General features: G+C 48.1%; 1 non-coding gene across 1 annotated transcript; it reads right to left on the reverse strand.

Annotated features, from left to right (window-relative positions):
* Nucleotides 1–14,771: 14,771 nt before the first annotated feature.
* Nucleotides 14,772–14,846, reverse strand: TRNAS-GGA (transfer RNA serine (anticodon GGA)). The gene has a single exon. It is a non-coding gene; the product is annotated as a tRNA-Ser (tRNA).
* Between the last annotated feature and the right edge of the window lie 332 nt (nt 14,847–15,178).

Genomic DNA, 15,178 nt, shown 5'->3' on the forward strand with positions numbered 1-15,178 from the left:
TGAATTATGAGAATGATTGAAAGTTCACGATTTTGCAAGGGAAGCATCGTGACCATGGCGTAATGACGGCGATGGAACCACGAACGATGGCATCATACAACCATGAGGACGATGGCATCATACAAGGGCATGCGGAAGCTGGAATGACATCGATGACAGGATAAACAGCAGTGGAGCCAGGAAGGTTGCTTTAAGCCAACATTTTGACAAGGGTAGTTGCATTACTCGTGCAAGCTACAAGTGCTTCACTTAGCAGCGCTTATATGCACGCGTAGAATACTGCAGTATCGAAAATTTGCCGACATTAAGAAGCCCACTAATGCGACATTTCAGCGCAGCTCTATACGTGCTTTCATTTCGCGATATATTGGCTGGAACGGACGCTCAACGTCTCGAGTGGTACTTTGCAAATGGCGCGAAGTGTCGGGCGACTGCCTCGCTAATCGGGAGATCACGAGGGGTCGCGCATGTGACGCGTGGGCGCATTTTCAGCAGCCACTGCAAACAGACCTCCGCTAATGCAGCATTTGTTTTCATTGTATCGCACGCGCTCGCCGTATGCCATCGGTGAACACAGGACGTGCGCTACTCTGGCACCACCTGGTAGCCATCGTCGCCGCAGAGCGGAAGTACGCTTTTCTTGCCACGCTGTCGCCATACCCTCCTCCTCGACTTTCCGCCTCATCCTTTCACTGCAGCCTCATCCTGTGCTTTCCCCCTTGCGCTCTCTTTCCTTTTCATCTCCCCCCCCCCCGCTGCCCTCCGTGTTTCCCTTTCATTTTTCACTCTGCTCGCTCGCTCGGTTACACCAATGACGCCGACGCTCAACGCAGGATCGGGCGCTTACGAGCAGCACCCTAAAGAAATACGACGACACCTCAGAACATCTTAGGAGTCTTGAATGCGGAAAAATTAGTGTCCAATTGAATGCCGCTAAGCGGTCCTTCTTGTTACGAACTCCTCGCAGGTAAGCGAGCGCGTTGAGATGCTTGGGAAACGCCTCCTAAATATAGAGCCGATGCACTTCGATCCGCACGTCATGCTGCCTGGTACGACAGCGATAGAATCTAATCAGGAAGCTCTGTAGAAAGCTGCGGTGATTTGACATCACCACTTTTGTCGCGCCCAGCTTGGCAATGAAAATTTTGTTTCAAGTAGCATGATGGCATAAAGCAGAGTGCACAGACGTGCTATCTAGGAGTCATTGGCTTAGCCTATAGGGCAAGACACTCACCTTGGGAGCCTGGGGTTCTAGGTATGAAACAAACCACAGCCAACATTTTTATTTCGAATTTATTCTGATTTTTGTAGAAGAATTTCTTTGTAGTGATTACCTGGACGAAGTTAGAATATAGGTGACAGTTTTCACGTACAGAAACCTTCACGCAAACCTGGTGCGCCAGTGCGCCTGCAGGCATCTATTGCGCCCGCTATGCTTCGTCGAGGCGCGCAAGGGACGTGGCGCCGCTACCAATGGAAATTCAGGCGCCGTTTCTCTGCTACAGACGCCGGCTTCTTCGCTCAATCGGCCATTTGATGCTTTTGAATCAATCTCGATCTCAAAGATGGCGGCGAACACAGTAGGCGGTCGTTGAAAATCTGCTCTGGCGGTCAGCGCGTCAGCTTTTATGCAGGAGTTACCGAATGTTCCCGAGTAATCGCTGGCACCCGCGTGTCTTCGAGAAAGTTATACGCAAATGGCGTCCCTCATGCAATGAGATTACACAAGCTTCGGTGGCGACAGACAGCAGACAGACCCATAGATAACATTCGAGAAACTTCTGATGCATGTGTGCGTGCCCTGCGCTGAGCGTTAACATTTGCGAGACGGTGAAAAGCAGTCACCTGAAAAAGACACACAAGTACACGTGTCAATAATGTTTTTGGGGTTGGTTTTACAAATCTGAAAAGAGAAGCACCAATTAGTCTCGGAACAGCTGGTGTCAATCCAACATCTTTCACAATCAGAGTGAATGAAGGCGCTAAAGCATTTTCCAAGGAAGTGTGGTGTCTCTTTCTATCTGCATGGATGAATGCGAGTGGTAGAAATTAGATCCATAGTAGCAGTAATAGGTATTTCGCCTGCACGAGATCAGCACATGCGTTTGTTTAAGATGTGAAATTGAGGGTGAATTCTTCATACCATTACAATTAATACATGGGGGGGGGGGGGCGCAAAGCGCAAATTTCTGAAGGGGTGCAATTGCTTATGGAAGCTAGGTTGGTGTTTTTTAATAAAATGCTTTTAAAACATTCTTTGCTATTAGGCATTAACAAAAATCTAGCAATCAAATTCACAAAACAAAACATACAGCAGAACAGTGATGACGGCAGTTTACAATGTGACAGCGACATTTCGCAGTACAAACACCAAATAGTGACAATAGCTCACCCGGAGATGAATGAAAAGTGATAATAAGGAAGAATAATGTTCCAAAGCGCAAAAAAATTGGCCAGCAGACAGCGTTTCAACAAGAGGGCTTCTTGAAACGTCAACTATTCACGCAGGTTTCTTGTTCGGCCGTTATTGTTGAAAAAGAGAAAATATACTTTACGCTGAAATACATGTCTCATAACATTCCTGCAGGCTGTGTTACACTATGCAACACCAAGCATGCCAAGATAAACAGGTCATGATCGGGCGCTCTGATGATGCCGTAATGCAACTATCGTATGGGCAAGGCTTTCAAAAAAGCCATTTACTTTGCAAAACTGGTGCGCCGTACTGCAGGTGTCACTGTCTAGAACATATGTCAATAAATAAACAAAGGTCCCTTCACCAAATGGACTCTGCTTCTAGACGTAATTTCTTATCGAACCATTTCACTTTACTCTCCTTTGACACTTGTCCGCAGTGTGGTGTAGTAGCTATGGCATTGTTCTGCTAGAGGACGCGGCATAATATCACAGGTGCGGCGGCCGCATTTCAACAAGGATGAAATAGAAAACTCCCGTATACTGTGGATTGGCTGTACGTTAAAGAGCTCCAGGAGCCCTATAGCATGAAACTATTTTAATGTATTTTTATTCCATTGTCATGACCTCAAATTCGCTTAACCGCCCACGCAAGCATCGGTCGGTGACTCGCAGCGATGTTTGAACAGGCCACTAAAACGTTCTGCTCGTTTATAAGACCTCGCTTTTCTTTTCTTTCAAAGCGAACGTCATTGCCTTTATTGACAAACATTTCTTATCAAACTGGATTTCCAGAGGCGAGCAGCACGTAGACGTGGAGAGGGTTCCTGTGGGGCCATGCTAGAGCAGTGAAATAGGACATCCTGATGCGGGGGATGGTGCCAGCGTCGTAGCGGAATGCAAGAAATTCAACAAGTGCGGAAACTCCCATAGAGCCCAGCGGCCCAGTCGACTATGGTGCACGGAGCCGTTAGCATTATTACCTGAACGACGCTTTCAGTTTCCGTTTTGGGCGCATGCATTCCCATTGCTAGCTGGAACGCGTTACGCCGGATGCGCTAGTCGGCGCGGTACTTGTTTTATGGCTAGGTTCTTAAAATTGCGTGCGTCTATCCAGCCGCGTAGATGAATAATGTTTTCTCATACGTGGACCTCACGAGGTGTTTGCGTAAGGAGGTTTTTGGTGTGCTGCGACACCACGCGCCCGAGCACACTACAGTTGGACCCTGCCGCGTCTAATCGTGCGCGGCTTAATCGTGTCCAGGGAAACGGGGATCCTGGGGGGTGAACCGATGCTGAGTGCTTGGACCCTTAAGGCCAATTGGCGGAGGCAGCACGTCCCTTTGACCATGGGTTCACGTAGACGGCACCTCCGGAGTGGCCCACCCGCAGGAAAAAGATAGTATCCTTTTCCTGTATCTCTCTTTCTCCAACCTTTGTATTTCTCCCTTTTCATATCTGCTGTCTGCCTTTCGTTTTATTTCCAATCTTTCAGGCAGCAAGAGTTAACTTTCTGTGGGATAGCCAACCTTGGTAATAACAGATTTGGTTGTAGCAGCAGTGTACGGCTAGCGTACAGCCAAATTTTTCCCCATGGAACTTAGAATCAGCCAACTGGGAATTGTTTCGGGAGCTCACATATTTATGAGAAGATGCCATTTCTGCTTTTATTCTAGACGATGCGGTGGTATACCTACATGTTTTATTATTGACGCTGCTGCGATATCCATTAAAAAAGCTAACGGGCTGGCTAATAAACGTCACATCCCTATGTGGAATGACCAATGTCAGAAAGCGGCAAAAATTTAAACAAAGCTTCGAGATGGCTTCGTAATTGTCCAACCACAGAAAACCTTATAATTTCAAATAGGTCCAATCAAAACGCAGGAGAACACGTCGACGTTCAAAGAGAGAGAGAGAGCCGAGAGCGGTACCTATCTGGTATGAATTGTTGCATGGGCGAGACGAAAGCATGGAATAGGTTGAAAAAATTAAAACGTTAGGAGACGCACCACCTGCACTTAGTAAGTACCCACGCAGATGGCCTCGCAGATCAGGCAGATTATCTGGTGAACATTTCGTATATATCTCCAGTGCATCTCATTACACACAATCATTCCCGAGGTTGAAAGAACGCACATAGCGACAACCCCTTAATCGGAAATGCGTCTGAAATGAAGATCACAACCTTCCGTTTTGTTAACGGAGCTAAAAACTTTTCTTGCTTCTTGCAACAGCTCAGCGCGAGGTGCTGACCGTATGATACATGAAATTATCAAGTACCTAAACCCTGAAACAGAGCGAACACTAATCTCTCTTTGTCCTTTGGCCGAGTTTTACACCCAGCTGCCTGGCCAGAACGGCCCCGCCATCTGCTCGTGCCGCCAAGCCGCCTGCCTTCCCTCTCCAAGCAAGTCCTGCCACGTTCTGGTCACCCGGTCAAGGGTCCAACACCCCGACATTTGGTGAGACCGACACCACTTCTCTCGTGATCTTGTCTCTACTTCTCCGCGTCGAGACCACTATGCGCCCTCACAGTCGTGGTCAGCCCGGACTCGCGTTCTGTTTATACTATTCTAGCCCTAAGTGCGTCTCTTGCCGCGATGTCTCTTTGAGTGTTCACTTTCTGGTTTTTTATCCCCGTACTAGTTTTATTTGTGATGCAGGTTCTTTTGCTTAAAGGTTCAAGCAGTTCTCTGAGGCGGAGCCTCCGAGAAATCAATTGAGGACAAAGCCGTCTGTTTCAAAAACACACACAGAGACTTTTAATAAAACTAGAAGGAGGATAAAAAACCATAAAATAAACACTCAAAGAGACAACACGGCAAGAGACGCACTTAGGGATAGGATGGTATTAACAGTACGCGAGTCCGGGCTGACCACGACTGTGAGGCCACATAGTAGTCTCGACGTGAAGTGGAACCAGGATGACGAGAGAAGTGTCGGTCTCACCAAAGGTCGTGGTGTTGGACCGTTGACTGGGCGACCAGAGCGCGGCAGCTCTGGCTTGGAGAGGGAAAACAGGTGGCTTGGCGGCATGAGCAGATCACGGCGGCATTCTGGGCAGGCAGCTGGGTGTAGAACTCGGGCCCGTAGCCCGACTGCTCTCGTTCTGCCACTGGCGCAGAAGCTCGCCGGCCTCGGGCAGCTGTTCATGATCGGGTAGAGTGTCGACGCATAGAAACGGATTGGCAGGAGGCTCCGGTCGGGTGAAGTCCTGGTGGCTCGGGTCTGGAACCCGACTGCCTGTCTTCAACTCCCGGTGCGGTGGCCCAAGTTCTCCTGGCGTCGCTTCCTGGAACACCCCCACCCCCCTTTCTGCCAGCACGCCTCGCTTTTCTCCCGCTCTGGCCAATTCGTCATTGCTCCTTGGCTGCTTGAAGCTCCGTGGTTTCTTCTGATTGGATTGGCTTTTTTTTAGTTTCTTTTTTTGCGCCGCGTGTTCACGTGCGGGACGTCCTGCGACGTTGTAGTTTTCCATCCAGCAAGGAATTCGCCTCGGCGCGGGCACTACTTGTAGTTTGCTTCTTGTCATCTCCAACACCCGATCGTGTCGCGCACTACACACATAACACTGTGCAAGCTTTTCGAGAAGATGATAAGCCGACAGCTAGCCTATCTCCTAGAGAGCAACGGAATACTAGATCATTACCAGTGTGGCCACAGAGAAGATCAGTCGACTGCAGGCCACCTCGTCCGCATCGAGACAAGGGACGCTTTCATGGACAAAGAGTTTTTCTCGCTCAGTATTTCTTGATTTAAAGAAAGCGCATGACCCCACGTGGCGCCTTTGTATTGTTCGAGACCTTCCCGCAACAGGAGTCCGCAGCAATATTTTCTGTACTGTCGAAGGTTACTTTTCTAATCACACCTTTCGTGTAAGGATGCACCATGCTTTATCGAGGTCATTGACCCAGGAAACAGGTGTTCCGCAAGGTGGTGCGCTATGCTGCAGACTGTTCATTCTGAAGATTATTTATTTGCGCGTGGCTATCCCCGAACAATGTTCTACTCTGTATATGTAAAAGATAGGCAGGTTAGATTGCAATCGTGTAATCTTGCTGTCTGCGAACGACATATCTTGGGTGCCTTAAACAATACGGCGAAATGGGGTGATGAAAACGATTTTAGCTTCAGCCCACCGCAAATACATGCGTGCTTTTCATGAATGAGAGAAGAATGGTATGAGGGCCTGCTATTGAGCTCTCCGATAGCAAATTACCTGCAAGTGCCGAGCACACATTCTCGGTATCATAGTCGACTCGACGCTCACATTCATCAGCCAAGTACTCACAGGCTAAGTGGCTCGAAACAAGGAACTTATTGAAGCTTCTATCAAATACAACATGTGGCAGTGACAGGAAATGTTTTTGGAACTTGTACAGGTGTCCTGACAGCTCACGTCTTGCCTACAGCGCCATAGTATGTCAGTCCGCATCGCCAAGTGCTTTAAATATGCTGGATCCTCTCCATATTTTCTGAACCCACATTGCGACTGGAGCCTTCAGGACAAGGCACGTACAACGCCTTTATAGAGAAGCAAATATGGGGATATTATCGGCCTTAGTGAGATCAGAAGAGATTGTGGGGCTTATACATTGCTAAATAGCGGCCATGTACTCTGCTATGGAGGTCTCCCTGAGAAGAAGCAATACGCTATGTCCTTATAGATTCGTAATCTATAAGGACATAGCGCGCAACAATGACGAATTCTACAGAATTAATGAGAGGATAGCAGTAGTCATAGTCAAACATAATAAGAGATAAACATTAAAGGTAGTACAAGCCTAGGCTCCAACATCGAGTCACGGCGATAAGGAAGTAGATCTGTTTTATGACGATGATGAATTAGCGATGAGAAACGTGCAAACTCGGTAAACAGTAGTAATGGGTGACTTGAATGCCAAAATGGCGAAAAATCAGGCGGGTGAACAGGCGATTGGCAACTTCGACGTCCATTCTAGAAACGATAGAGGAGAGATGCTGGTATTAAACGCAAAAAAGAAATAAGCTCATAATAATGAACACCTTTTTCAGGAAACTTAGCAACAGAAAGTGGGCCTGCAAAAGCCCTAATGGCGACCAAAGTAATGAAATTGGTTTCGTACATTCTGCCGATCGAAGCATAGTGCAGGATGTAGGAGTGATAGGCAGGATAAAGTGCTGTTATCGTAGCTTAGTGAGGGTAAGGATTTACCTAAATTTGAACAGAGAAAAGTAAAATTGGCCAAGAAGAAACAGGTCGATTAGGGTCAGTAAGGGTAAAAAGCAGACAATTTTAGGCTCGTACTTGCAAACAAATATGCAGCCTTCGAACAGAGAGATGATGATGATGACATAGAGGTACTGAATGAAGCCGTAATGAGGCTGACTTCAGAAGCATCAACTAAATTGGGAGGCCTGTCATCGAGGCAACCAGTAGGCAAGCTCTTCCAAGGCAGCACAGGAGCTAATAAATAAACGACAAAGAATAAAAGTGTCCAACTGAAGAGATAACGTAGAATTCACCGAACTATCAAAACTGAACAACAAAGCCAAAATAAGTCATTTTCGAAATCGTAACGTGAGAAAGACTGAAGCAGCCATAAAAATTGGGCGCAGTCTGAAATCAGTGAGACGGAAACTTGGCATAGGACAAACCAAGATGCATGCACTGAAAGATAAGCACGGTAATACCATCAGCAATCTCGAAGCTATAATATAAGCAGCGGAAGAATTCTATAATGACCTGTACAGTACCCAGAGGACTCAGGAGTATTCTATTCCAAACAATAGTGAACAGGATGCAAAAACTCCTCCTATAACTAAAGATCAGGTCAGAAGGACCTTGCAAGGCATGAAACGGGGAAAGCGGCAGGAGAAGATGGAATAACAGTCGATTTAATCAAAGATGGAGGAGACATAATGCTAGAAAAACAAGCGGTTCTCAAAAGGGAGTGTCTATCGACTGCAAGGGTCACAGAAAACTGGAATAATGCAAGCATTATACTAATCCACACAAAAGTAGACGTTAAAGAAATGAAAAAAAATATTTACTCATTACCTTACTCCGAGTGTTATATAAGATATTGTTACGGAAGGATGAAAGAAGACAGAGGAAGAAGAAGATTGGCGCATGCTGGTTGTTGCGTGTTGTTGGTGGTCAGCCGTCCTAATTACTCTGACTCATTTTGTATATATATACAGAAAATACTCTTTCTATACTGCCAACATCCCCGTAACATATTGGTGAGAGGTGCGCCGTACCACGGCTGGAAACGGAGCTCCGCAGTGGACATCGCATCACCGTCCGCACCATGACTGACGTTGAGAAATCGGGATCAAAGACGTTGCCGTCACCGTCGCCGTCCCCGTTGCCAGCTACGTCGCTGTCCCCTTCGGCTCTCATTGTGCGACCCAAGGATCCTGGAACTTTCAGCGGTACCGATGGCGACGACGTTGAAGAGTGGGTGCCCATGTACGAACGCGTGAGTGGAATCAACTGATTGCACCCTATGCTTCTGCTAGCTAACCTGTGGTTCTAGCTAAGAGTCACGGCACAAGTGTGGTATGAAACCATGAAGAGAAGCTAACCATCTGCGACCAATGCAGAAAGAATTTGACCGAGTCGTTTGGCAAGCCGGCCGGCCGTAAAATTGCCGCAAACCAGGAACTGGCCTCCCGTGCCCAATCGCCCACGGAGTCCTGTCTCGTGCATCCAGGACGTGCTATCACTTTGTCGTAAAGCTGATCACGACATGACACAATCTGAGAACGTCGGGCACGTGCTTAAGGGCATTGCTGAGAACGCCTTTAATCTGCTCATGTGCAAAAGCTGATCTACAGTTGATGCTATTATCAAAGAGTGCTGACAATTCGAGCAGGCCAAAAGCCGGCGCGTCTTGGAACCATTCGCCAGAATTGCTAATACTGCCGCAACGTCGACGTGTGAAGAGCAACCCGCACAGCAGCATGCGTCGCGATCAAAAGACGTGGTGCGAATCGTTCGACGTGAACTGGAATGCGATGACGCCGCAGCTTTCTGTTCGCTTAGCCCTGATGCTACCGCTTTTTCAGTTCCCTTCGTACAAGTCATCGTTCTCCAGGAAGTTGAAAACATTGGTTTACATTCTGCCTGTGCTGTCGCCAATCCCAAAGCTAATGAACGGCCTTCTACTATTGTCGCTCCACCCCGACGCTCCTCTCCGCGTTATCGCAACCCGACTGAGTGGAGAACTGCGGAAAACCAGCCAATATGTTTCACCTGTCACCGCATTGGTCATGTCGCCCAATACTGTCGCAACTAGTGGCCCTAAAGAACTCGCACATTGCCAACCTGAGTCATTTTAATGGAAATACCCGCAATGTCTCACCCACCGCCGACTCTATCAGCGCCGACAACTCTGCTAGGAACACGTGGTACAGTCGCCCACAATGGCCTCGCCGACACCAGTCTCATTCACCACAAACACGTCGCCCATCTTCATGTTCGCCGCAGCCACGTCGCCTTCCGTCCCCTGTGGCTTTTCGCCGCATCCTTTCGGAAAACTAAGAAATGCAGCCCTCGGAAGTGGTGGTCCATTGCCTACTACTGCAGTAAACGCTCTGTCTGTGGCCACAAAGAGAAGTGTAATTAACGTTAAAATAGACAGCGTACCTATCCAAGCAATCGTCGACACTGGAGCCCGCGCTTCTGTGATGATTGCTAGCCTAGTTAGACCTTTAAAGAAGGTCCCCACCCCAGCAGCTGCCCGAGTGCTTCATGTGGCCGACGGCTGCGTGCTTGTTCTTGGAATTTGTATTGTGCGTTTAAGTAAAGGTGGCCGCACTACTTCTGATTGCTGTGATCGACAACTGCCCCCCCGACGTTATCCTCGGATCGGACTTTTTATCCCATCATTCTGCTCTCATCGAGTGTGCAACCGGTGTTCTTCAGTTGCAAATGCCTGAAGTCGCCGATGCTCCTAGATCCGCTTCACCGCACTTGTGTGCGCTTCACGATGTGCGCCTGTCACCTGAGAAAGTCACTTACGTCGCTTTCACCGCAGAGCCACAGATTCCTGACGGTGAATATGTCCTTTGCCACATCATTGACGTGCTTTGGAACCTGAACGTTGCTCTTCCGCATACGCTGGTTGTGATTACTAATAGCGGCGTCGTTCTTCCGCTTCTGAATTTCAGCCTGTGCCCTCAAGTATTTGCAGGCAGAATGTTCTTGGCCAACGTTTATAATACTTCCCAATTTAACATTGAAAGTCTGCATGCCGAGAGTGGCTTCTTAGCTCCAATTGCAGCTCAAAGCACTGGTTCCCTAACGGATGACTTCGCGAAAATTATTGCACTTGACCTCACCTCTACACAAGCCATGGCCGTACGTCTCCGGCTGGAATCGTAACAGTGACATATTTGATTTCGGCGGCAGGCCTTTAGGTCAAACATCTGTTATTCTCCGCCGTACAGACACTGGAGACACGAATCGTATTTGTCTGCGTCCCAATCGTGCATCGCATGCTGAACGTCGAGTCATCCAAGCAGAAGTGGACAGAATGCTCCGCAAAGAGATTGTAGAACCACCAGACAGCCCTTGGGTTTCGCCTGTCGTTCTTGTGAAAGAAAAGATGGTATCTGGCGTTTTTGCGTCGATTATCACCACTTGAACAAGATCACGCGAAGAGACGTCTACCCACTACAACACGTCGATGACGCCTTCAACTGCTTGCGCGGAGATAAATACTTCTCATCCATCGATCTGCGGTCCCTCTACTGGCAAATTTCAGATGATGAAATGGACTGCGATATGATGACCATCAAATCATGCCAGATTGTTTACATCCTTACAATAAAATGCCATTTGGCCTATGCAAAGCACATGGGACATTTGAACGCATGATGGACTCTCTTCTGCGAGGCTACAAATGGGTGACCTGTCTTTGTTACCTTGATGACGTTATTGTTTTTTTTTCTCCCACGCTCCACAGCCACCTCACCCGACTCGCTGCCACACTTGGGGTCTTCCGAAAAGTCGGCCTCGAACTGAACTTCCGGAAGTGTCAATTCGGGCGCTGACAGATTACCGTGTTCGGGCACCTTGTTGACGCAACCGATGTCCAACCAGATCAGGAAAAATTTCCCGCCGTACGCAGTTTCCCTGTGGCACGTTCTGCGTCCGACGTGCGCTGCTTCGTCGGCCTGTGTTCTTGCCTTCGCCGTTTCGTCCATAACTTCGCCGACGTTGCTCGGCCTTTAACAGATCTGCTGAAGAAGAAAACGCCGTTATTATGGGGCCCTGGCCAAACTCACGCTTTCGCCACACTCATCGGTTTTCTGACCACCCCTCCCATACTTGCTCACTTTGATCCATCTGCACCGACCGAAGTCTACACTAACGCAAGCGGCTATGGCATCGCCGCTGTTCTTGCCCAACAGCAGAATGGAACCGATTGTGTAATAGTTTACGCCAGCCCTCCGATGTCACCTGCCGAGAGAAATTATTCCGTCACCGAGCGAGAGCGTTTGGCTTTGGTTTGGGCTGTAGCGAAGTTCCGGCCATATTTGTACGGTCGCACGTTTTCGGTCGTTACAGACCGTCACGCAGTCTACTGGCTGTCACCCATCCGGGACGCGACAGCAGAGCTTGGTCGCTGGGTTTTGCTGATCAAAGAATTTACGTTTGTTGTCAATCACAAGATTGGACAATCCCATAAGGACGCTGATTGCGTCTCTCGTCACTCCATGAATCACCCTGACCCTGCTGCGCAGGTTCCGGTCACCTGCGTGATCGCTTTTGCTCACGTGACCGACAAGCGCGCTGAACAACAACGCCACGAATCTATACAGTCCATCATCGCCGGAGTGCAATTTGGCAACACTGACGACACGTGCCGCATGTTCGTGCTGCACAACCACATCATCTAACGCCGCAATATCAAACCTGACGGCCCTGAGTTGCTCCTTGTCCTTGGTCGTCAACTGCGATCCATCGCTTTCGAACAACTTCACGATGCACTGGCGGCGGGACATCTTGGACAGTCACAGAGATGCTATCGATGTACGTCTCCAATGATCCCCGCCACTGGAAGGCCACGCTGGCCTACGTGATGTTGGCGGACAATTAGTCCCGACATACACCGCAGGTTATTCACCCTTTTATCTTTTGTATGGTCGCGACCCTACATTAATGTTTGGTACCATCCTCCTTTCTGTGTCACGTGTTGCAACTGAGTAAGCTCGTGAAGTCATCGATCGCGCTCGCATGACACGTCAAGTTGACCAATCTCGTTTGTTAGCCTCACAGCATATACAAAAAGAGCGTTATGAGCGGTGCCATCGCGATGTTAAGTTCGCGTCTGGTGCTTGGGTGCTCATTTGGTCAGCATCTCGTCGGGTTGGCCTCTCCCAGGAGTTTCTCTCTCCCTACACAGGGCCTTATGAAAACCTACATCAAGTTAACGACGTAAATTACGAGATTTCGCCGCTACAGTTTGATGCACCCTCAGGTCAAACGCCTGGTGACGCCGTGCACGTTTCGCGGCGGAACCCATACTTCGAAGTTTTTCGCCTACCTTGCGCCGAGACGGCCCTTCACCACCCGCGGGTCCTGTTGCGGAACGTTGATAGAAGAGAGAGGAAGAGGATCGCGGCACGCTAGCTGCTGCTTTTTGTTGGTGGTTAGCCATCTTAACTACTCTGATTCGTTTTGTATACATATTGTAAATACACTCTTTCGGTACTCCCAACATCCCCGTTGCAATATTTGTCAAACTAATCCCCAATAGATTAAGGGCAACACTGGATTTTAGTTAACCAAGGGAACAGGCTGGCTTCAGGAAGGAATACGCTGCAATGAATCACATCCATGCAATTAATCAGGTTATCGAGATATCTGCAGCATAGAATAAGCATCCCTATATGGTTTTCATAGATTTTGAAAAAAGCATTTGATTCAGCAGAGATACCAGCCGTCATAAAGGCATTCCGTAATCAAGGGGTACAGAACGCTTACGTAAATACCTTGGAAAATATCTACAAAAGATCCCCAGCCACTTTAATTCTACACAAGTAGGAAGATACCGATAAAGAAAGGGATCAGACAATGGGACACATTGCCTCCAATGCTATTCACTGCGTGTTTAGAAGAAGTATTCAAGCCATTAAACTGGGAAGGTTTGGAAGTAAGGTCCGACGGTGGAATACCTCAGCAATCTTCGGTTTGCCGATGACAATGTTCTATTCAGCAACAATGCAGACGAGTTACAACAAAAGGTTGAGGACCTTAACAGGGAGAGTGTAAGACTGGGGTTGAAGATTAATATGCCGAAGACAAAGATAATGATGAATAACCTGGCAAGGGTACAAGAGTTCAGGATCGGAAGTCAGCCTCTAGAGTCTGTGAAGGAGTTCGTTCACCTAGGTAAACTAATCACAGAGAACCCTGACCACGAGAAGAAAATTCACAGAAGAATAATAATGGGTTGGATCGCATACGGCAGACTTCGTGAGCTTCTGACTGGAAGCTGACAATTATCATTGAAAAGTAGGGTATGCAAGTGCATTTTACCTGCCTGACATATGGGGCAAAGACTTGGAGAACGACAAAGATGGTTGAGAACAACTTAAGGACCGCGTAAGGAGCAATGGAACGAAGAATGCTACAATGTAACAAAAATTTGCCCTCATTTACAGAAAATCTGCTGGTAATGTGTGGCCGAACATTTTTAAGTAAATAAAGAAAGTCATTTCCGCAGAACGCACTGCCGCAAAATAGAGAATGTAATACAATATAAGAGTGCATTCGTATCTAGAAAACGGAAGACTCTGCATGCTGAATGTGCTCTATTACCGTTGAATTACAGGTGCTTCTCGTATTTAGAAAACGGAACACGCTGTATTCTGAATCTGTACTATAACCGTTAAAACACAGGTGCTTCCCGTGTTCAGAAAATGAAAGACTCTGCTGGATCTTACTATATCTTTTAAAGTACAAGTGCTTCCCGTGAATAAAGGGAAAATGAGATAATCCACCCGTTCGTAGCAATTGCTACAAAGGAAACCCATACGGGTTCCTCGAAAGAAAAGCCTCATAGTTGAAGAAAAATTCGTCCTGATCTTGGACTCGAACCCGGGACCACCGCCTTTCCGGGGCAGCCGCTCTACCATCTAAGCTAACCAGGCGGCTAGCAGATGGCAGGGCGAAGTCGAATTTGTCGACAACACGAAGCAAAGGCAAGAGTTTGACATAGTAGTTCTGCGGAAACCCGCAAGGTGGAGAGAAGCAATGAATAAAGGGAAAATGAGACATCCACCCGTTCGTAGCAATTGCTACAAAAGAAACCCATACGGGTTCCTCGAAAGAAAAGCCTCATAGTTGAAGAAAAATTCGTCCTGGTCCGGGACTCGAACCCGGGACCACCGCCTTTCCGGGGCAGCCGCTCTACCATCTGAGCTAACCAGGCGGCTAGCAGATGGCAGGGCGAAGTCGAATTTGTCGACAACACGAAGGTCTCATTTTCCCTTTATTCATTGCTTCTCTCCACCTTGCGGGTTTCCGCAGAACTGCTATGTCAAACTCTTGCCTTTGCTTCGTGTTGTCGACAAATTCGACTTCGCCCTGCCATCTGCTAGCCGCCTGGTTAGCTCAGATGGTAGAGCGGCTGCCCCGGAAAGGCGGTGGTCCCGGGTTCGAGCCCCGGACCAGCACGAATTTTTCTTCAACTATGAGGCTTTTCTTTCGAGGAACCCGTATGGGTTTCCTTTGTAGCAATTGCTACGAACGGGCGGATGTCTC

Source organism: Dermacentor variabilis, chromosome 2 (assembly GCF_050947875.1).
Source record: "Dermacentor variabilis isolate Ectoservices chromosome 2, ASM5094787v1, whole genome shotgun sequence".
Classification (NCBI taxonomy): Eukaryota; Metazoa; Arthropoda; class Arachnida; order Ixodida; family Ixodidae; genus Dermacentor; species Dermacentor variabilis.